The sequence below is a fragment of the Sceloporus occidentalis genome, unplaced genomic scaffold (assembly GCF_023333645.1).
Source record: "Sceloporus occidentalis isolate IW3139 unplaced genomic scaffold, rSceOcc1.0.p SCAF_256, whole genome shotgun sequence".
NCBI lineage: Eukaryota > Metazoa > Chordata > Lepidosauria > Squamata > Phrynosomatidae > Sceloporus > Sceloporus occidentalis.
Genome location: NW_028317236.1, coordinates 89,589 through 112,619, shown reverse-complemented (window position 1 = coordinate 112,619; position 23,031 = coordinate 89,589).

Sequence of the window (23,031 nt, the reverse complement as noted above, 5' to 3'; positions counted from 1 at the left end):
TTGTCACATTTTCCGTAATTTTCAAACTATTGTCGAATACGCAATGTGCGGACCATAATATAACGCGATTATTTATTTATTTATACAGACACTACCGTTCAAAAATTTGGGGTCACTGAGCTGTTTCCATGGAAAACGAGGATATTTCTGGCTGTAACGTAATTATTAAGAGGATTTCTAATCATCAATTATCCTTTTAAACTTAAACTTGGATCAGCGAACACAACGTGCCATTGGAACACAGGAGTGATAAAGGGCCACTGGAACACAGGAGTGATGGGAGTGATAAAGGGCCACTGGAACACAGGAGTGATGGGAGTGATAAAGGGCTGTTGGAACACAGGAGTGATGGGAGTGATAAAGGGCCGTTGGAGCACAGGAGTGATGGGAGTGATAAAGGGCCATTGGGACATAGGAGTAATGGGAGTGATAAAGGGCCACTGGAACACAGGAGTGATGGGAGTGATAAAGGGCCACTGGAACACAGGAGTGATGGGAGTGATAAAGGGCTGTTGGAACACAGGAGTGATGGGAGTGATAAAGGGCCGTTGGAGCACAGGAGTGATGGGAGTGATAAAGGGCCGTTGGAGCACAGGAGTGATGGGAGTGATAAAGGGCTGTTGGAGCACAGGAGTGATGGGAGTGATAAAGGGCCGTTGGAGCACAGGAGTGATGGGAGTGATAAAGGGCCATTGGGACATAGGAGTAATGGGAGTGATAAAGGGCCACTGGAACACAGGAGTGATGGGAGTGATAAAGGGCCATTGGAACCCAGGAGTGATGGGAGTGGTAAAGGGCCATTGGAGCACAGGAGTGATGGGACTGATAAAGGGCCATTGGAACCCAGGAGTGATGGGAGTGATAAAGGGCCTCTGTACCCCTATGAAGAGATTCCATTAAAAATCAACCTTTTCCAGCTACAATAGTCATTTACAACATTAACCCCGTCTGGGCTGGATTTCTCATCCATTTCATGTTATTTTAATAGACAAAATGTGTTTTTCTTTCAAAAAACAGGGAAATTTCTAAGTGCCCCCAAACTTTATGAAATGCAATGTGACTTTTTCTGTTTTTTCTTTCTTTTCATTACATTGTTACATTTCCAGCATCTCCACCTCTAACCCCTAAAAGATTCCAAATTCTTCCGGCCCTCCTCTGCCCCCCCCCCCCCGGCACAGCCTTCTGGGAGTTGTTGAATCCGAGATTGAAGTCGCTTCTTAGAAGATGGAATTGTCTCTGCAGGCGTCGAGCGGCACCGAAGCGCTTTAGACAACGGCCTCGAACATTCATTATACGGGGAACAAAACGGAACGTTGGGTGATTTGTGTTGTTGTGCTCGGGATAAGTGTGTTTTATACCAGATTCAAGAGGTAACCCAGACAGCTAAAAAATCTCATTTCTCCGCGGCCCGCCTGGGGACGAGACGATACGGATTCCATTTAACGCGTCTTAATACCCAATCTTTATATCTAATAGCAATCATGTGCGCGAGGCCGGGTCAGGGCTGATGAACTGTAAATCCGCTCTATTTCTATGCTTCCTTGTTAATATATATGGAAATCAGACGGCGCGGAGGAGAGCCGCTCCGAGTTTACTAAATATAGAAATGTTCTTGTGAGGATCCAGGTCTTAGCTCCTTCTAGTTTGCTCGGAATATTGGCAGTAAAATGTCCCGAAAACACAGAATTCGAATAGAGAGAAGAAGGATCCATAACTGCCTGCGCTCCACGCCAGGATTCTGCGCCCTCCAGCGGGTTTATTTCAGGCCTCTCTTTACCGCTCGCTGATACCCCACGGGCCAGCGGTTTTTCTCCTTAATGGACCTCATTAGAACTTCAGATTTTTATGAAAAAAAACCTGTTTTTTTTAATTATTTTTTGGAATTCCGTTTTGGATTCATGGACATTTCTCGTAAACCCAACGAGCTTCTCGTTTAAGGGCGTCAAGTGCGACCCGCTGGTTACCCGCGCGGGATTTAATCTCACCTGCCATGGTAGGTGACGGAGCAGCCTCCAGACCCAAACGTTGGTCGTTAGTAAGGCGATCGGGACCGGCCGCGCCAGACGTCCGTTAGAAATAACCGCACTCAGATTAATGACCGGCAGGGCTTAGATTATACGGAAGGAGCCGGTTCCTCCGAAGGTAAGAAGAGCCGAGCAGTTGACCTGACGCACTCCGTCCGTGGCTACTATTTGCCCCTTCCATAAGCCCAAAGTTCACGTGTTTTTGAAACGTAGCCGGTGGGTCTGTTCACCAAGTATCGAGTTGGCCTTTAAATTGATAAATTAAGTCTTAGGCTACTTAGTAACGGATTTAAAGGGTCTTTTTCCCCTCGCCACCGATCCTCTCTCCCTAAATACAACTTGGAGCTGTAAGAAATATCTATGTTTATCCCGCCCAGCGCAGCAGATTGAAAGAGATGGGATTTGTTTAATTATACTTCAGATTTCTGTAGCCCGGGCCGTGTAAGGAAGGAGATCCTATTAACCCCTCGCTATATATGATTGATCACTCCTGCCAGTCAAGAGTAACCTTCAGCTTGGAGGGGTAGCCTGACCCTCCGAGTGCCGCTCCCTTTCTTCAAACGCTTGAGCAGTCGAAGACTCGAGGACGGGTCCGCTTTGATTCTCCGAGAGGAATGTGATGGAGAAATACGCATCTGTCCAAACATGGAGGGCTTTAAACTTCAGCCTTCCAGCTGAAGGACAATCTGATAGAGATGATTAATATTAAAGTGTCTTCTACTAAGTAACTTTGACGCCCTTTGGTGGCGTTATAATAATATTTATTAGGATATTTTCCTCTGTAGGATATGACGCTGGAGAAAGACCCTCTCTCATGGTCAGTGACCCCCCACACACGCTTTTACTTCCCGACACCTTCATTAAAACCTTCACCGGATCGGGTCTCGCCTTACCTGATAGATAACAGAGATGTGATGACGGATTCCCTTATTGCAAACAGTCGGCTTTTCTATACATTCCCCCCACCCCCACCGCATGTTTTTCTTTACATTGTATCGTTGAGTAATCGCGCATGAACTGCTGGTGCGACCGAGGTGAGGACAGTCACGGAGAAGGTGCGTCCCGGTCTCTCTACAGAGAAAGGAATCTCAACGACACAAAACACACACACACACAAAACACACACAGGGAACAACATGACCTCCCTCCGAGACCTCGCAGAAGGACCGGAGCAAAACCAGAGCAATAAAGTGCAAGGGAAATAAAAATTAAAAAAAAATATATTAAAAAATAATGATAATAAAAAATACAAATCAAGAAAAAAAAAAAAATGTAAAAAAAGAATATATAAAAATAATAAAAAATAAAAAAGAATAATAAAGAAAAAATTAATAAAAAAAAAAAGAATAAAAAAAAAAATATCAATAAAAACTTTCGCCTTTGGGTCATTACTTTTTTTTTTGTACCTGCGCCGACAGGGGCCGGGACAGGCGGATGTGTCCAGGTAAAAAAAATTTAAACCGTTTGCCAGTTTTTAAAATATAAAAATATTGACTTTGTCTGAACATGCGCAGCCGGGAGACTCACACGCTGAACAGAGGAAGGACTATATATGAGAAGATGGACGCAGGTTACGCAGGGCGATCAAACTGCGACATCAACATTATTTATATTAAATGTTATGTCATCTTTCTGTTTAGTGCCCTGACCCTCCAGTCTTACCCCCTTAGAAGTTTAATATCTGCCCCTGGGGGTATAATATTGTAATTCACATACAAATAATACCCTTCGGATATATTCTGCTAGGAAGGGGTTAAACACACAAATTCCCCATTCTTGAGATAAATGGCTGTTTTTAGCATGTAAAATCTTTAATTACTGAAGATTAAAACACAGGAGGCTTCGGAGAGGCGCATTCGACAATCCGCCCGCTAGCGGATAACGGGGTAAATTAATCTTACTGCCCCAGTTAGCAGATCATTAATAACCCTTTTCCCACCGTTGGGTGCGCAGAGCCTGATAACCCCCCGATGTGCCCCCCCTGGAAGCTGCTGCAGGACCTCTTGTAATCAGTATAACTGGCTGAGAGTCATGGGAGGTATACAGGGACACAGATAGTCCTGGAGCGGTGATATGTCTCCTGCCAGCGCTCTGTTGACTCAAATCATCCGTAACCCGGCGCACACGGAGAACATACATGTGGGGCAGGCGGCAACGTGTCGGGACGTGATCTTTCCCCCAGATACATCCGTAACACGTAACCGCTCGCCGGAGCTCAATTATTCAAACCTGGCGAGAGAAAAACTGCTTCTACATAAACGGTGTCGGAATTCCTGCTGTCTGTACATGTAGAGGAAGCCTTCATGGGGACACAACCTTTAGCCCCCAGTAACCCTTTGCGCACAAGGCAGGCCTGTAATTAGTAACCCTAGCGTGGTCCGTAAACCTAGAACCCGCCGGCAGATCGGCCCCATTTGGCCCCTCGTCTCATCGCCCGTTTCTCCCCGTCTCTAAAGGGACAGCGTTTGGACTCCTCCAGCTTCCTCGGGAGGGCTTCCCGAGCTTCTCGTTGGGAGAAATGATCTTGGGATGCCCCTCGGACACGGCAGGCGGACGGCTGTCTTTCCCTTTCCCGTATAACCCCCCCAGTAAGTCATTAATCTGCCCCATTCTTCACATTTCCCAAAATAAGTAAAGCTCTTTTTGACTTTGAGAACTTTTATGTCATAATAAAAAACAAAATGCGTTAATTTTTTATTTAATTATTATTTATTGTTTTTATAGCGCCATCATATTCCGCAGGGCTGTACAATGGATAACCAGGACATAACAAGTAGCATTTAACAATTCTGACTTCAGAAACAACAGGACCCTACAATCTATTTACATTTGCGATATGAAGCCCAGAAATATCTTTGTCTGGACTTTTCCCCCAATATTGCGCTTCGGAATATCGCGTCGTTCCTTCATCTTTGCTTCATTTTTTTTTCCAGCCGCCAAATCACTTTTTCTACGATTTAGGATCCGGGTAAGGAAGACATCAAAGGCGGAGTTGGCAGAAAAGCATCGGTTTGTTTTAAGCTGCGTATAAATCACACGGCGCTCGCCCCACAATTCCGCCTTTTTTTAGCTCGTAATAATAAGAAAATGGGCTTAATGGATCGCAATCTCTTCCAGATGATCGTCTATCATTTAAAATGGGGTTAGGCTCCCTAAAGTGCTCCGGCTCTTCTGGAGAGAATTCAAACATATGTGGAATAGACATAAGGCTGCTCTGAATACATGGAATTTGGTAGATAAGTGGAACAGCCTCCCAGCAGTGGTGGTAGAGGGTAATACAGTGAGGGGATTAAACATGCGTGGGATAGACATACGGCTCCTGAATCTAAGACGAGACCGATGACTGGTTAAGGTTGGGGTCTCTCCGGCTGTGTTTATTGGTTCGTTTAGCGGCTTTATGGGGTTGACGTTCACTTTATGGAAGGAAGGAGTCTCCTTTAACTGTTTCAGTGCTGGGCGGGAACATCGATCATCCTCATTGATGGAGAATGATGGACAGTATGGACGCCAATCACAATCACAGATAATTTGGAGTATTTATTGCGGGTTGTTGGGAAGGTGGAGCGGAGTTTTCTTTGATGGTTGGAGGGGATGGAGATGACCTCAGTTGGGTTTGGGACCTGCTGAAGATCGAAGCCTTTCATGTGTTGGCCGCTGGAATGATGGGAGTCCTAGAGGTCAGGGAACAGGCAGGGTCTGGATACTGTCTGCTTTCAGGTTCCTTAAATCCTCCCCAGCAGGGGGTATCTTCAAACTCACCTCATTAAACCATCTGAGGTCTTGGCTGGAGGGAAAGATCCTCCGAAGTGACCCCATCTGACGTCACGGCCGGTGGGGGGGGGGGTCTGATGTTACTGGATACGAGCGCCTTCCATGCCATCTCCTTCATGGTCTGTGGAGGGCGCCCCGTGACCCCGTGGGGGGTTCAAGGTCACAGTAACACAGAATGTGTCTTCCAGAAGGCGGCCATCGGGGATCCCGGGAAGCTTCACCCCGCGTTCCTTTCCAACGGGATCAGAAGATTCATTCTGTGATGGATCTCCTTGAGATTGGATCCAGGTGGCCGGATCCGCCGCCCAGCGGAGGTATCATCTCACCTAAACGTCCTGAACGTGTCCAGGTCATTAACATTCTTTGCGAATCCTCTCATATATTCAGAGTCCGGGGAGCGGCGCTCGCTGTGACCTTTACTGCGGAGATTTAGTGATAAAGTTCCTCTGTGACCTTCTGATGTCCATGAATTACCCCGAGAAGCTGACACTCACCCCGCTTCATGGCTTTGGTATGATGGAGATCAATGAGCGGTTGTGGCCAGAATATAGAGCAGCTGGTGGCACCGCCAATGCCCCATCCTCGTCTCCATGACGATCAGATCCGTCTTATCTCCTTGTCTTTGATGAGTTAAAGAGGACCAGAATCTAACACTACAGGGTCAGAGGCTGAGATGGAATGGAAGGAAGTTTTACTTTGCTGAGAGGGTGGTAGATAAGTGGAGCAGCCTCCCAGCAGGAGTGGTAGAGGGTAATACAGTGAGGGTATTAAACATGCATGGGATAGACATACGGCTCCTGAATCTAAGACGAGACCAACGACTGATTAAGGTTTGAGTCTTTACAGCAGGAGAAACGGGCGACTAGACGGGGGCCGAATGGGGCCGATCTGCCAGCACCAGCTTTCTGCCCGCGTGGCGCTCGCTGTTGGAGTGATCAAAAATAGCTGAGAGGGTTTGGCTGCGATGATGTCATACCTATCCAGTGCTGCTATGATGTCATCTTTTATGTAGGAAGCTCATCTCAGATATTTGCCGAATGACTTAATTGGTCCAGTGTTATGGAGATAAACATATAATTGCCCCCCACCACCTCACATGCCCCCCCCGGTGAGCGGGTAGCAGATTGCGAGCCGGGGGACACGGGGTGACGGCTTCTCTCTGCTGCTTCCCCCGTTGTTTGGGGAAACACAATGTGATAATTCATCCGCCTCGCTCTGCGCAGGAATGAAGGGTTTATTTTCAAACGCTGGAGGAAATCGGAGTTTTGAGGCTTTTTGAGAGAAAAAAAAAAGGTAAAAATAGATCCTGCGCTGCGCGGAATAAAATCCTCTAAGAATAGAACAAACATTGGAAGATTGCTTCAGGAAACCCGGCCCCGCGCTATGAAGACAACCGAGCCCAGAAAAATCCGGCTAACGCGTTCCAGATGGCAGCCGTGTCGGCATCCCTCACACTGTGCCTTATCTCCCGAACTTAGAACATTCCAGAATGCGGACTTTAATACCCTCACTGTATTACCCTCTATCACCTCTGCTGGGAGGCTATGCCACGTATCTACCACAGAAAATGCCCAAATAAGTGAAGCAAATCGGATTGTCGGCTCCCGTCCCAAACTGTCTGTAAAGTTTACGAGTCTGTAAAATGCTTTCTATCCAAACAGAAGCTGCCGAGAGTCTCGGGGAAGCCAAGGAGTTATCTCTCCCCGGCTTGTAAACACTTTTATGAGTCGCACGGTGAGGTGAGGCCGGCTCAGTTCCGTGTTTGCTGCCCGCGTGTGAAGAGGACGGGTTTGGGGGCCGTTCCCTCTTTAACCGGATTTCACTTTTTTGGTGTTTCTTGTTGGGAAAAAAGTAAAGAACAAAAATAGATCAACATGGTGAATCTTCTCAATAATTAGAGCGAGATGCCGGAATCTAACACTGAGATGGGAAGTTTTACTTTACTGAGAGGGTGGTAGATAAGTGGAGCACCCTCCCAGCAGAGGTGGTAGAGGGTAATACAGTGAGGGGATTAAACATGCACGGGATAGACATACGGCTCCTGAATCTAAGATGACATAGATGTCTGCAATCAGCTGCATTAGAGTGAAAGCTCAGGAGGTTATTTAATATATGTCACAGAAGACGAGACACCTGACCTTCTACACGAACTCTGGAGGCTGGCTGAGCATGCCGGGGGTTGTGGTCTGCTGCAGCTGAATTAAGCTGAAATAGACGGATTCTATTTACACAGAACATCCACCGCGTTAATATATGCTGCACTACAGACAGGAGAGGGTTAAATATTTACTGCATTTGGACCCAAACCGACCTGAAATCGATTAAAGGCACAAAAAGCTTCGGAAAGGAATGATTTCTGAGCTGGAGACTTCTATGTCCCCCGCAGCCGGCTCTCCCTGTGCTACAGCGCCACCTGGGACAGAGCGGGGGAACTGCAGCCAGCTGCATCTCCATATAGTGGCTTCCCTTCCCAGACCTCAAAAATCTCATCAATCCCTCCTGCTGCTGGTCAGACACGCGTACTGGTCCCATGAGCTTGCACTCTAACCGACTCCCTCAGTCCCTGAGGATTTCACTTTTCTCTCTGTCCAGAAACCCTTTAATGAAATCTTTTCACAGTCCTCTCTGTCCTAGAAATGTCTACTAAACCCTGGCTTGCGATGCAGATGGATCCTGCTCCAGGCAGAGGTGGCCACACTGCAACTGATCAGTGATCTGTCTGAAACATTCTATCCGGATTGTGTCACTTTGGAGTTTTGATGGATTAATGGAGTGTTTGGGGTTTTTGTTTGTTTTTTGTTTTAATGTTTCGTTTCTGAGACAAAAACAAAAGCCGGACCTGTTTAATAATTTATCTCCGGGGGACATGTATGGCTTTCTGTGATCAGAATATGTTCTGCTGCAGTGAAAATGCTCATTACTTCCTCACTCACCTGGACTCCCACTCCCATCAATCAGACTCCCACTCCCATCACTCAGACTCCCACTCCCAGAGTCCCACTCCCATCACTCAGACTCCCTCTCCCATCACTCAGACTCCTGTCATTCCCTACCCATTCATTGCCAGTCAGCCCAGCAGAGCTGGTCCCAGTATGAGGGGTCCCGGAGTCTCTGATTCTACCCCCCCCCTAGGCATTGTGGGGGTTTAGGGGGTCAGTTACTCAATATGCTGGGGTATAGAACAAAGGGTTAAAGCTGGAGCTGGTGAGCCATGACTGCACAGGGTTAACAGGCTGTAAACATTCACAAACAACACAATATTCATAGTCAGAAATCCGAGAAAAAACGCAATTTCGGTTAAATTCAGAGCAATATCTACCCATACATGCTATTATTAGTAGAATGGGGCAAATTCCATGCGCGGATCCTCACCCTACTGCATCCAGAGACTCTTCTCCACGTCCAGCGGGGAAAGGGTTAATCTCATTCTGCAGAGAATTCCGAAATCCTTTGGGTTTCATCTGGGCAAGAAAGAGTTAACCTGCAGCCTGAGACCAGCATTCAGGGAAAGAAGGGGTTAACTCCTTAAAGATGTTGATGGTGGGGGTGAGAGGGGGGTGCAGTCCTTGCAGCAGATCCGGCATGGAAAGGGTTAAGCAGCTGCCAGTGGTTGCCTTCCAGGCTGAAGGTGATGGTGGGGAGAGCAGTGAGGTGCTGGGGGGGCTCTGAGGAGGAGGAGAGGGGAGAGGAGCATGAAGTGCAAGCATTCCACAGAGCATGTCCCAGGGGTGTCAGGCACAGAGAGGGGGCACAAACCCCCATAACTACCCCCAGCATGCCAGCCAGCAGGCAGGGGGGCATTCCATGCGTTCATTTGCATAGCCCCTCCCCGAATCTTTTAATGTCTGCAGAGCTGCCACTGGCTGGGGTTTGGAGGCTGGACCAGGCAGCTGGAGGCTGAGGAATGAGGCTGGCTTAGTGCGAGAGGCAGTCACTGGAAGGCAGCCACTCACTGGGGCAAGAAGTGCCTGCTCACCCCAAGCTCACTGAGACACCCTCACTGGATCCCGGATCTGCTGCCTCGGTGCTGAGTGGGGATCCTGCGCAGTGATCGGCTTCTTTCAGGATTATTTGCCCCTCTGATTTGGTTCCCCAGGTGACGGGGATGTCACATTCGTGCCCCGGGAGGAACGGGAGATCCGGTGTGGAAGATGCTTCGGTGTTTTAGTGGACCCCGGATCGCTCAGGAGATCCCCCGGGGAAAGCTGCTACATCCAGCGGGGCACCAGGCTGTGAGTGGCGGCTGCTGGGGGTCGGGACTGCCCGGCGCAGCTTCCAGCATCTTGGGACTGGGTCAATGAGAAGATTCTGGATCTTCGGAAAGTTTCAGTGGATTCCCTCCGAGGTGCCGGGGTGTTTGGGGGCTTCGGAGACTGGATCTGTATCTGGGATTATGCTGAGAACTGCGAGAGGATCCCGAGCCCCAGCCAGGTACTGACAATGTCTGTGTGTGTCTGTGTGTGTGTGTGTGGGGGCAACATCTAGAGATCTATGGGGGGCATCTAATCTATATATATATATGAGACATCATGTCTAGAGATCTATAGGGGGCATATCTGGATATATAAGGGACATCATGTCTAGAGATCTATGTAAGGGACATCTTTAGAGATCTACAGAAAACATCATAATTAAACCTCTACAGGGAGCCTCCCATCTAGAGATCTATAAGGGGCAAATAATCTAGAGATATATGAGACACCATATCTGGACATCTATAGGGAGAATCTCATCTAGTGATCTAGAAGGGGTAACATACCTAGAGAAATATAGGGGGCATTTGTAGAGATCTACTGGTCTGTTAGAGCTCCATAGGCAGTCTGTCATCTAGAGATGTATAAGAGCTTCTAATCTAGAGATCTATAAGAGACATCTCATGTGGAGGTCTATGGGAGACTTCTGCAGGGAAGGGTATGACAGCCCAGAGGTCACCCTAATACCCCAGAACCTACTGTGTGAAGGGGTTCAGACACCTGTGTATAGTCACCCGAGGATCTGCTGGGATCCACTCTGGATCTTTTTGGGGATCACTGACTGCTAGTTCTGTTACAGAGACATCATTTCACTGAAACCACTAGAGAGAGAGTGGGAGCGAGAGAGAGACGACTAGAAATAGACAGCCAGGATGACAGGGGGAGAGATACAGACAACTGAGAAGAGAGAGCCAGGCAGAAGGGGGGAGATCCGGGGTAAGATAGAGCCAGGGAGAGACAGCTAGAAAAGAGAGAGAGATCATCCTGTCAGTATGAAGAGAGACCGTTCTAGTAAGTGAAGGGATGAGAATGTCACATACAGAGACAGCCTAGAGCGAGAGCCACATATATAGTGACAGCCAGAGACAGCCTGGAATAAGAACCGCATACGGTGACGACCCAGCAGACTCAGAGACCGTCAGTGAGGAGAAGTCCGAGACTGCAGCATTCTGGAGAGGCTGAGGCAGCATCTAGAAAGATGAAGTTTTCTGGGTATTTTGTACATTTTTCAATTTCCTGCAGTTTATTTGATTAGATTATAGAGCCAAACCCTGACCCCCGAAAAATGCCCCTCTCACCCCACTCGGACTGGGGCAAATAGAGCCAAAACATACTGCATTAACCCCGTGTGCGCCATGAAGCTGCCTGAGAACCATTCAGTAACTGTACGGTCACCTGCCCTGGAGATTAGCAGATACACCCAATGAGTGAACGCTATATAATGCCCACTCACACTCACAGGACATGCTGTATACTGTGCCTGTCACACTCACAGGGCATGCTGAATACTGCCCACTCACACTCACAGGACGTGCTGTATACTGCCCACTCACACTCACAGGACATGCTGTATACTGGCCACTCACACTCACAGGACATGCTGTATGCCATCCACTCCCAGGTCCATACTAATCCTTAATATATCCCACTGTCCAGCACCAGCCGGTAACCAGTAACCCCCATCTTCCCAATAAATAATTCATTTCCTCTGAGAAAAAAACATTATTATGGTTCAGGTCGAAACAATTTAACCCTCGCAGTGGCGCTGCCCAAAAACCAGCCACATAATCCCCTAACATATGGACTATCACCACCGTGACGGCATCCAGGGGCACTAGAGTCCGCGCAACCGCTTCCATCCCGACATTCCGTCGGAAATCTAAGAGACTGTTATGGTCTCTGAATCTCGGGGCAGCGGTGGCCAACGCGTTAACCCTGCGCGGCTTATCGAGCTGTTATATGACCAGTCCCTCGGTCAGACCCTCGGACGCGGAACATCTGCCCCGTCCCTCCCTAGAAGAAGGAGCGAGAAATAACCTTGGGCTGTAAGCGACTCGCTTGTCTGATGGAGGAGAATAAAACGTCTGGGTGGGGGGGGTGATCTGATTGGCTGCAGGTGCCGATAGAAAGTACGCGGTCTGAAGGATCCGACAATGAGAATCGTGTCAAATATTCAAAGGTGTCAGATATTCCTCGGATTCCAAAGTTCCGTCGGAACCTCGCGATTCCGTCTCCGGCCGTTAATGGGCTGCGCTGGTTCTTCAGCCTTGAGATGCAAAGAAAGGAATCATCCTTAACCCTCGAGTGGCAGCAGCTTGTATCTAACCCCCCCCAATCCTTAACATGTCTTACAACCCCATACATTCACCCCATGTACGGGCAGAGGGGCAAAATGCTGGGCTTGGTGGGTTTTTTGCGAGTGTGGATGTTTTTTGGGGCAAATCTTCGCGCACGCTTTAGTTATCTTCGTATTCCTAAAGCTGTTTGTAAATTGGCGTTAACTTTAAAGATTCCTGAGCAAGAAACGCGTGTCGGATTAGAATGCGCGCTAACGTTGTGTCTCGAGGCTGCGTTGGGTGGGATATTGGAGGTGCGTAGGAGAGGCATGAGATGTGGTGGGTCTGTGACGGTGTGGGGATGGTCGCAGAAGAGCAGGTACTGGTAGTGATGGTAGGTGTGATGGCATCAGAAGGAGAGACAGCCGGTCAGTCATGTGGAGTAGTTGTCTATGGAGTGGTGGCTGCTGGTGAAGGTGGAAGGACTGAGACTGAGATAGAGGAGCTTTTGGTGTTTGTTTTAGACGCACAAAATAAACAATTCTTTTAGAGAAAATCTTTCATGGGTTTCAAGGAAATAAAATAATTTCAAATAAAATAATGGGTCACCTTAAACTATTTTGGGGCCGTTCTGCTGTTGACTGCTTTAAATCAGGTTTGTGAGACATACGTTTTCTTGCAGAGACTGTTGACTGGCTTGGTAAGGAACCGATTCCAATTCAGTCCGTCGGTGACCTCTATGTGTGAGAGCCGCACGCCATGTATTGCACAGTAAAAGGCAGCTCCCTCCTCCTGCCCCGGGCAACCGAGAGCTTACTGCCCCCGGGTATCTGAGGTCTTACTGCCCCTGGATATCTGAGGTCTTAGTGCTCCCCGGGTATCTGAGGTCTTACTGCCCCCCCCTGGTATCTGAGGTCTTACTGCCCTGGGTATCTGAGGTCTTACTGCCCCCGGGTATCTAGGGTCTTACTGCCCCCGGGTATCTAGAGTCTTACTGCCCCCGGGTATCTAGGGTCTTACTGCCCCCAAATCCTGGACACATTGCACATTATGTATTAACGCGGCGGTGCTGCAGGAACACAGCTGGAAGATATAAACCTTGGACCCATCAAAACCAGGCTGTCGGCTCCAGCACAAAACAGTTGCTGCCCAATTAGAACGTCCGTAACTCGGCGCTGTTTATTTATTTTCTGTTTTGCGTGTACATATGATAAATCGGTAATTACACGTTCCGTTGACATGTCCAGACTCTACGCTTTCTAGCTTGGCTTCCAGGCGCTACTTCCTTAACCCCTCTGGGTCTCAGTTACGTTTTCTGCATTTTGGGGGCGAATGCCTAAAAACAGCAAATGCAAAAAATAGTTTATTGTTTTATTTTCGAGAAATAACGTTGGATCCGGACTGACGTCTCCGAGTGATTTTCTGCCAATCATTCCGTGAAGTTTCTGAGCCGTAGAACGTTCTCATACGAGATGGAAATTGCGGTTATTAATGTATCTCGTGCATACATAACGCTCTCGCCGTCATAAAACATCTCTCCCCACCTAAAAAAAATAAATCCAAACTTTTATATATTTCTCCGGAAAACATGTTTTTTGGACTCGTTTCTGGAGAGCGCGTTTGGAGCCTGGCTCCTCGGGGCCGCTGGTTTCGTTCTGGTCGCCGGATTATGTCGTTAAGTGAAAGCAATCATTTTTTTTTACTGCTCTTAAAAAAGGTTGGGTTTGCAGTTTACATGATAATTAGTGTTTTTAGACCTTTTTTTTTAATATGTAAGTGCACATTTTTCAGCATGCGAGCCTGGAGTTTTCTAGAGTGAAATAACAGAGCGAGCGAAGGTCGTGTCAGATGCGTGACGAGTGGGTTTTGTTGGAAATGCACGTTTTTATTAATTGTAATCCCAGCTTTGAGTGTTGAAGTCTGAAAAGGTCCACGCTTTGGGACGGATTCCGAGCTTTTCCGGCCCTGGTTTGGAAGGCTTTGCTTGAAGCCCGTTGTATGGGTCGGGCGGAGGGATCACTCCCACAAACTAAGCCGTGAGCTGAATTGAGAGCAGTCAGATGCCGAGGCTGCACAAATCTCTGAGCTTTGCTGGGGCTCCTCTGAGGGAGCGCAGGGGCAGACGTGGGCTTCGGTGGTGGAACCACTAAGACTTTTCATACTTTGGTGAATCCGGACATTTTTGGCTAATAGTTGCGTTTTTTTTTTCTCCCAACCTTAAAAAAAATTCTATGAAAGAACGGTTTTCATTTCGGGTCTCGGTTTCTACGAAAGCACTCCTGAAATCTTCAGAGATCTCATAAGCAGTAGGACAGCCTGATTGGGTTTGTGTTCTTCAGAAGGTTTAGGGCTGAAGGATTCCTCCTCTTCTGCTGGATTAGGAGAAGCGACCGGTATGCAAATGAGGTGAGAACAGATATGCAAATCAGGTTTTCAAAAACAGAGCATAAAAAAAGACTCCAAAAAATGGATTCTCTCTTTGTTGATGTTAATGAGATAACGTTGGATGATTTGTCTCCATGCGTCCAAAGGGGTGAACGTGGCCCCCGACCTCTTGCCGCTTCTAATGCCCGGCCGCGATGCTCAATAATAGAAACTCATTTAGAGACAACCAGAGCAGAGGAACCCCGAGACGTTATGGACGCCCCTCATTAGAAACTTTTTATTCGATTTACTTTGAAAATGGAACTAATCGTCTTTCGCTGCGGTCGGTGGGGACGCCATAAATGGAGACTTTGATGCGAGTTTTTAATTATAAATATTTTTTAATTATTTTCCTCCTTTTTATGTATTGCTTTTGCAAAGTTTTTTTTTTAAGGAGATTTAGACATTAACACTCTCAGGAGATGATGTCCCTCAGGAGATGATGTCCCTCAGGAGATGATGGTCCCTCAGTAGATGATGGTCCCTCAGGAGATGATGGTCCCTTAGGTGTTGTTGTCCCCCCGGAGATGATGTCCCTCAGTAATGATGTCCCTCAGGAGATGATGTCCCTCAGGAGATGATGGTCCCTCAGGAGATGATGTCCCTCAGTAGATGATGGTCCCTCAGGAGATGATGTCCCTCAGTAGATGATGGTCCCTCAGGAGATGATGGTCCCTTAGGTGTTGGTGTCCCTCCGGAGATGATGTCCCTCAGTAATGATGTCCCTCAGTAATGATGTCCCTCAGGAGATGGTGTCCCTTAGGAGATGATGGTCCCTTAGGAGATGATGTCCACCCGTAGGGTTCGGACATAAGTGAGATTTACTGTCTTCTGCTCGTGGTCAGGAGGTGGTGATTGATGGCTTCTTGTCCAAGTCTCTTCTTGATACATTGTATCTAAACAGATAACATTCATAAAGCAACCAAACCCTTCTAAAAGCAGGCAGCCAATAAACATCTTCTCATTAAAATATATCGTAGGCCCCGTGTCACGGTCTTGAGACCTCTGAGTCTGAACCTGCCGGCAGATCGGCCCTATCTGGCCCCCGTGTGGTCACCCGTTTTCCCTGCTGTAGTGACTCAAACCTTAATCAGTCGTTGGTCTTGTCTTAGATTCATTAGTCATATGTCTATCCCATGCATGTTTAATACCCTCACTGTATTACCCTCTACCACCTCTGCTGGGAGACTGTTCCGCCGATCGACCACCCTCTCAGTCAAGTAATACTAATTTATGTTACATTAAGATGAAAATACAGAGTGATACAGGATTTATCGTTATTGCGTCTTCACAAAAGCTGGTTATTCTTGAGTCTCGGGCCCCTCCTCGCCGTGAGGCTGAGTGTGCGAGCGGTGAGTGTCCCATCACACACAAAGCGATCTGAAAACAATCTGAAGACAATGCTTATTCTCTATAAACTGTTATTGTCACCTCGCATCAGGCGTAATTACGGCTCCGCCGCTCGGAGGGAAGCCATTTACCCTTTTAATGGAAACTCCTCTTCCTCGCGTTCTCCTTTTTAACAAACGACGGAGTTTTTATAAATTGCGGAGATTCTAAAAAGATTCTTTTGTTTAAACAACTGGATGTGGGTTGAGTTGCTGATCGGCCTCTCGGTGAAGTGCAGAGAAGACTCCGGTGCTGTACTGGTACCAGTTCTAGTGCATAGAAACTTCCAGAGAGATCGGCCCCATCCGGCCCCCATCTAGTCGCCCATTTCTCCTGCTGTAAAGACTCAAACCTTAATCAGTCGTTGGTCTCGTCTTAGATTCAGGAGCCGTATGTCTATCCCATGCATGTTTAATCCCCTCACCGTATTACCCTCTACCACTTCTGCTGGGAGGATGTTCCACTTATCTATCAAATTCTTGGTAAAGTAACATTTTTAAGATAGACTGATCGTTAGAATTTTCCATTTTTAGTGATCAATGATAAAATTCCAAATTAACTTATTTTTGCTTTAAATGCCATAAATGTCTTTCCTGTAGCCAATGACGTCGCACCAATCCCAGCTGCCTATTGATTTTTTTAATAATAATAAAATAATATTTATAATAATTATAAGTAATAGTAATCGTAATTAAAAACAATACCCTATAATATAAGTCTTTATATCTTTATTTCCGATTCTACGAATTTTTCAAATTTCTTTATCGTTGGGCCCGAGATCCTTCGCCTGGAACTTGTTTGAATCGTAGAAATAAATCCATTAAAAACCAATTTTATTTTAAAAATCTGACCGATTTATTTTAAGAGACCCACTAAGGAGAGTTAAAGAAGGGCAGTACAGTGCTGGGCGCACCGGGGGCGTTGGTTATTTAAAGAGCCGTCACATCATTTCATAACAATCTCCATTGTATCCCAATGTATCTAATTCTGCATAACACACCCCGTCCCGGGGGCCAGAAGGGGGCCGGTGCCCGCTGTACAGACCCCACGCCGCTCTCCAGTAACCGGCAGCTGCTACTGTTTTTCCTTGGACTAAAATTAGAATGTAAGCCTTTTGGGTCAGCATCGGGTTTAAGACTGCATTCCCTTACTATATAAAGAATAATCCGTTCTTAAACTGCTTATTAACACCTTGTGTCCCAGCAGGGATTATTAACCCTTTATGGGTCTGAAGGGATTATGAATGCTTTGCATTGCACTCCGAACTCCTTTTAAGCAATTAAATAAATAACACAAAGCGGTCCCTCCCACCCTGTCCCGTGTCACCCTGTCCTGTGTCACCCCGTCCCGTCCTGTCTCACCCCGTCCTGTCCCGTGTCACCCCATCCCGTGTCACCCCGTCCCGTCCCGTCTCACCCCATCCCGTCTCACCCCATCCCGTGTAACCCCATCCCGTGTCGTCCCGTCCCGTGTCACCCCGTCCCGTCTCACCCCGTCCCGTCTCACCCCATCCCGTCTCACCCCATCCCGTCTCACCCCGTCCCGTCCCGTCCCGTCCTGTTTTTCTTTTCTTTCGAAATATTTGCAGATACTGAGTTAATGGGCAAATATCTTTTTGATAAATTCAGCATTTTTTCTCTTGGAATCACACCAGCCATAGCGCAAACATGGCTGTTCATAGACTCACGGAGCAGCCTCTCAGCAGAGGTGGCAAAAACGAATGCAAACAATACAGGGTCTGGGTAAAGATGCCCCCAGCGGACTCTGACTGCTGCTTAAAAGCTCTGAGAAAGCAGTGCCATAAAGCGAGAAAAGTGCTAGTTCATATTCCAAGTTCACACAAACGGGCAATAATCTGATCTCGATGAGGTACCTCCTGTCACCTGTTGGGGGCGCTATAGCGAAGGTCCCAGCTGTCCATCTGGTGGCCATCATGTTTATGTTATGACATCATAGCCGGGTATTAATTACGTTCCCCTCCTCTATCGGGCGGCAGATGACATTTATCTTGAATCCCCCGAGGAGCTCGTCCTGAGTGACCTCTATAGAGTGTAGAGAAACGCGCAGCACCTCGCAGGTCAAGACGCGCCTCCAGTGAGACATTCTGTCACTAAAGAGAGCGCTTTATCCTCTGTGGAGTGATATGACCGCCGGTTTAACCCCATCAGAGCCGTCCGTATCATTCTCTTACATCTTCCCCGTAAGGTGTGGGAATGAAGGAGGCTTCAATGAAATCAAAGAACAGTCTGAGCGTCCTGCAGCTGTCTCATCCCTGAGCCTGCGCTCTAATCCCTGACATAATCTCACTGTTTGGAGGTCACTGCTCTGTCTGCGCGAGGCGCTCGCCTCTCCACCAGATTACAAGCAGTCGCTGCCAAGGAACGAATTCCCGGGAGCTTTAGCGACAGAAGTAGCCTCTCGCCATGCGGTCGCTCCATGAAGGGTCATCGAGTCCATCTGGGATTAAATCCAAGAAGGTTTTCTCTGTTGACGAGCGTGCGTGGGGTGCGCTGCGCTCTAGAGAGGCCGAGAGGACGACGAGGCGACTCCAACAAAGTCTATTCACTTCCCCAAAACCACAGCCTTCTACGCCACGTCTGAAATTCTTTCTCTCCGGGACCTCAAACTCTGTCTCTGGCTGGAAATCAACTACAAAAAAAAGTCTTTGGGAACCGATACAAAGTATCTGCAAGCTGAACTCAACAGAGGGACTGGCTCTGAGAACCCTGGACAGCTGGCAGTTATACAACCTTGAACCTGGTAGCTGACGTTCTCAGATGGTACGTCATATGAACCCTTTAGACCCGCAAACTTTCAGACCCTGAGACTCTATTAACCCTTTAATAGCCCATTCTATGCAGCGACTCACCAAATGTGTGACCCAAATGGCTCTAATATCGGCCCTCGTGGACACCTTGACTTGTCATTATTTAGAGATACACTTAATTGAGTCACCTGCATTCAAGCAGGGTTATCAACCATAACATACTGGGAGCAAAAGCACCAACTGAGAGTCTTATATATGATCCCAGCTGAGGGAGAATAGGAAGGAGAATCTGCCCCTTCCCCCTGAGATTGGGGCAAAACCCCTGAGACTCAGTCAAACCCTGAGAGTCCCCCGGTATGCCCATAATAAAGTAGTAATGTCCCTTTCAATGCGGGGTCGTCCATGTTTTTTGCGTTAAAGTTCACGCGTGGTCATGTGGCGGGGCCCAGAAATTCTTTCCTGCGCCGGTTCTGTTGCCGGCTGCCGGTTCTCGCATTTCCTTTGAGAATATTCTGGCCGCCGCTCGCTGAGCGCTAAATACCTCCCGTCAGACAAACGGCGACCTGATCCAATCTAATTGTTTGGTATCGTATTCGTATAATAACCCTACCTGCCATTGTGTGCGTGACAGGTATTAGGTGAAATGCCCCGAGGGCTGGGGGCGCAGTCCCACTTAGTAACATTTATTGCATTTTCAACGAACAGAAAGCATTCGCCCGTGTAATGCGCAGAAAATTCCCAAAACGGAACGTTTTCACCCTTTCACTCAAAGCTGATAATTGGGGCTTAATTGTCCCGGGGGGCCAAACTGGTTTCTCTTATGGTTTCCTGGGCTCGTAGCAGAAGGGTTAATAAAGATTTTCACCCATAACAGCAGATTTTACATGAATACGAGGCATGCCGGGGGGTTAAGTGGCCATATCTATAGTTTGGGTGCCTGCTGGATATTTGTAAAATAATGAGAATAAAAAAAAAAAAAAAATGAAAAAAAAATAATTTATATATTAAAAAAAAAATAAAAAAATCCCATAATGCAGTCCCTAAAAATTTATTTTTTTACCCCAATTTCCTTTTTTTTGTTTTAATAAGACTCGGCGAAACGCGACGGCTCCCAGGCTGCGATTGGAAATACTTGAAATTTTTTGGAAGGTGTGGAAATTTTTTATATTTAGATTTCTTTTTTTTAATGAATTGTGAATGTCTGGTAGGCGACACACCTCGATTTTCTGCCTCGGATCCCTGTGACAGATTTAATCGCAGGGGCAGCTCCCTGTATAAAATGGCCCCGGGGAGGGTAAGTCACTCCGCTGTTCAGTAGCAGGGAGGCGGCCGAACCGGTCGCGACGACCCAAACGCCGTTTGCCGGTGCCCTGGGAGACTGACTCAGGAACGCGGGGACTCGCATTTCAGGTCTCGCTGGTATTTCTGCCCAATGTATCCATCACCCAGCGTGTCATGCGAGAAGAATTACCCGCAACCCCCCCCCCGCTGTCATTCATGAGCCTGACGCGTTTCATTCCTGCTTCCACCGAAGCGTTTCAATGATCCCACTTGCTACATATGTGGCCACGCAAAGTCTAAATGTCTAAATACAAAGTTTCACAGATCAAATATCTGCTTTGTTGATCCATACATTGCAGCAAAATGGAAACAAATGTATAGGAATGTAGAATATAAAAATATTTATTATCATTATTATTATTTTTATTATTATTTCAAGTTTTTTTTTAAGAATTTCTGCATGTCATTGTGAGGGTTTGGAGACTTCTCGGCCCCGGGGGGGCCATGTTTGCAGGGAATATAACACCTATATCCCTGTAAGCAGAGCTTTTCTGAACTTCCCCCGCAGACAACAAGTCTCCTGGCGCCCTCTTTCCAACCTCAAGGTTGCTTCAAGAAAATAGTTTAAATTTTTTTTCCTTTTCTTTACATTTTTTTTTTTCCTTTTTCTAAGATAAAGATCGGTTTCATTACCAGTCCTCGGCTAGCTGTCCTATATCAAAAAGCGGCAGTCAATGAGTTAAATGCTCACTCTGACCACAGTTTATATATTTTCTTTGAACGTCTCCTGATGCACGACTCGGTATTCAGAGAATGTCGTTTTTTTTGGTACACAAAATAAACTTTAAAAAAAAAAAAAAAGCAAAATCCAGCCCGCATGGTGAAATAATTTCAAAAACAACAAGTGGATTAAAATGCTGATTTACTGAAAGATCCGTGAGTTTCCTCCCCGGCCCGTATGTCATCGCTCGCTGATTTACCATTTGAAAGGGACGCTGTCGCTCACACGACGACCTTCTCAAGGTCATCTTTTCTGCGGGTATCTTCACATCGGAGCTCTGATAGCCGGCGGATCGCTGACAATAAACAAAGTCTCAACGTTCGCTTTCCGCTGGATGGAAGTTTTCCCTCTATGACTTAAAATCTTTTTTTTTATAATTTTTTTTTCTATTTTTTTAGTCATTCAGCGAATGTTATTATTTTAATTTTCTTTATGTTTCCAAAGGAGAACCAAAAAAAAAATAATAATAATAATAATAATAATATATAAAATAATAATAAATTTATTTACTTATTTATTTGACTGGATCCTGAAAAAAATTGTTTATTATTTTTAAATAATAATAATTAATAATAATACTAATTGATAATTCCTTTACTTATTTTCTTACATTTGCTTTTAAATAATAATTAATAATAATAATACGTTTATTTACTTATTTTTTTACATTTGTTTTTAAAGAATAATAATAATTAAGCAGTAAAAAAAATATGTACAATTTATAAGAGTTTTTTATTTCAGGATCCAGGATGATGCAGAGGTAGTAAAAAAACCATAAAATATGAGCTCCCGCAATAAAGTTTAACAGACTTCTGGTCAGACCTCACCTAGAGTAGTGGGTACAGTTCTGGAGACCCCATCTCCAGAAGAGGGGATGAGAGAAGAGAGAGGGGGGGATGAGAGAAGAGAGGGGGGGGTGAGAGAAGGGGGGGCATTTAAATACATAAAGGAGTTTAACAAAGCACAGAAGGGAAAGTAAATGAATATCTGACTTCAGACAAGATGTGAATTGTAGAAAGTTAGTGGATTAACCCCTTGTGTGATGCTGGTTACTAGGCTGCGGGTCCTTGACTTGAATTGTATAGTTTTTAACCCTTTAGCCTTGGCAGGGTAACTGACGCCACCGTTGGTAGGCTGTACGGCAGATCCCGAATAACTACCCCCTACCCGCTGTGTCCGATTCCACTGCTCCTTTCCACCAGGTAATAAGAGGTACAGAGCCACTGGGGCCCCTAGGGACACATGGTTTGTTACACTGTTATGCCAGACTGGCTGAGGGTGATGGGAGCTGCACTAACAAACTCCCTTGGTTTTACTTTAGATGCTCCTGCTAAACGTGTTTGTGTGTTTGAAGCACTCTCTCTACTATCTCCATCCTTTGGGGCAGAACAAAGTGTTTTCTGGCTCTTTCAGATGGAGATTTGAGAAAAATTCCACTTCTGCTGAAATTAAACAGAAACAATTATGCTTTTCGTTGCCGAGAGGTAGTGGCGGGATAAATAATTTACTGCCCGGGTGTAGAGGAAGAGAAGGGCTCTTCTCGGCAACTTAATAACCCTTTCTGTTCAGAAACGAGCTGGGGATCCATACTGGAAAACATATATTCAACAGACTGCATAGAAAGCCAATAAAAGGAAAACAGAAAGGATCCAGGCAGGGTGAAATGATGCTTAAAGACCTTGATGACCCTGGTGGCTGCATGGGGAATTGCAAGTTCATCGGCCTTTGTATTCTGTTTAAAGTCTCCTTTATCGGGGGAGGCGAGTTATTACAGCGGCCGAGCTGGTCTGATGTCATAAACCGTCTTTATTAAGAGGAAATCTTAATGAACCGGCCCCGGTGAGCCGGCCCCAGTTTAATATATAGTTAAATCAGCGAGCAGGCCCCTGTATAATGTATAGTTAAATTGATGAGCTGGCCCCTGTATAATGTATAGTTAAATCAGCGAGCCGGCCCCTGTTTAATGTATAGTTAAATCGGTGAGCTGGCCCCTGTATAATGTATAGATAAATCAGTGAGCTGGCCCCCTGTATAATGTACAGTTAAATCAGTGAGCGGCCCCCTG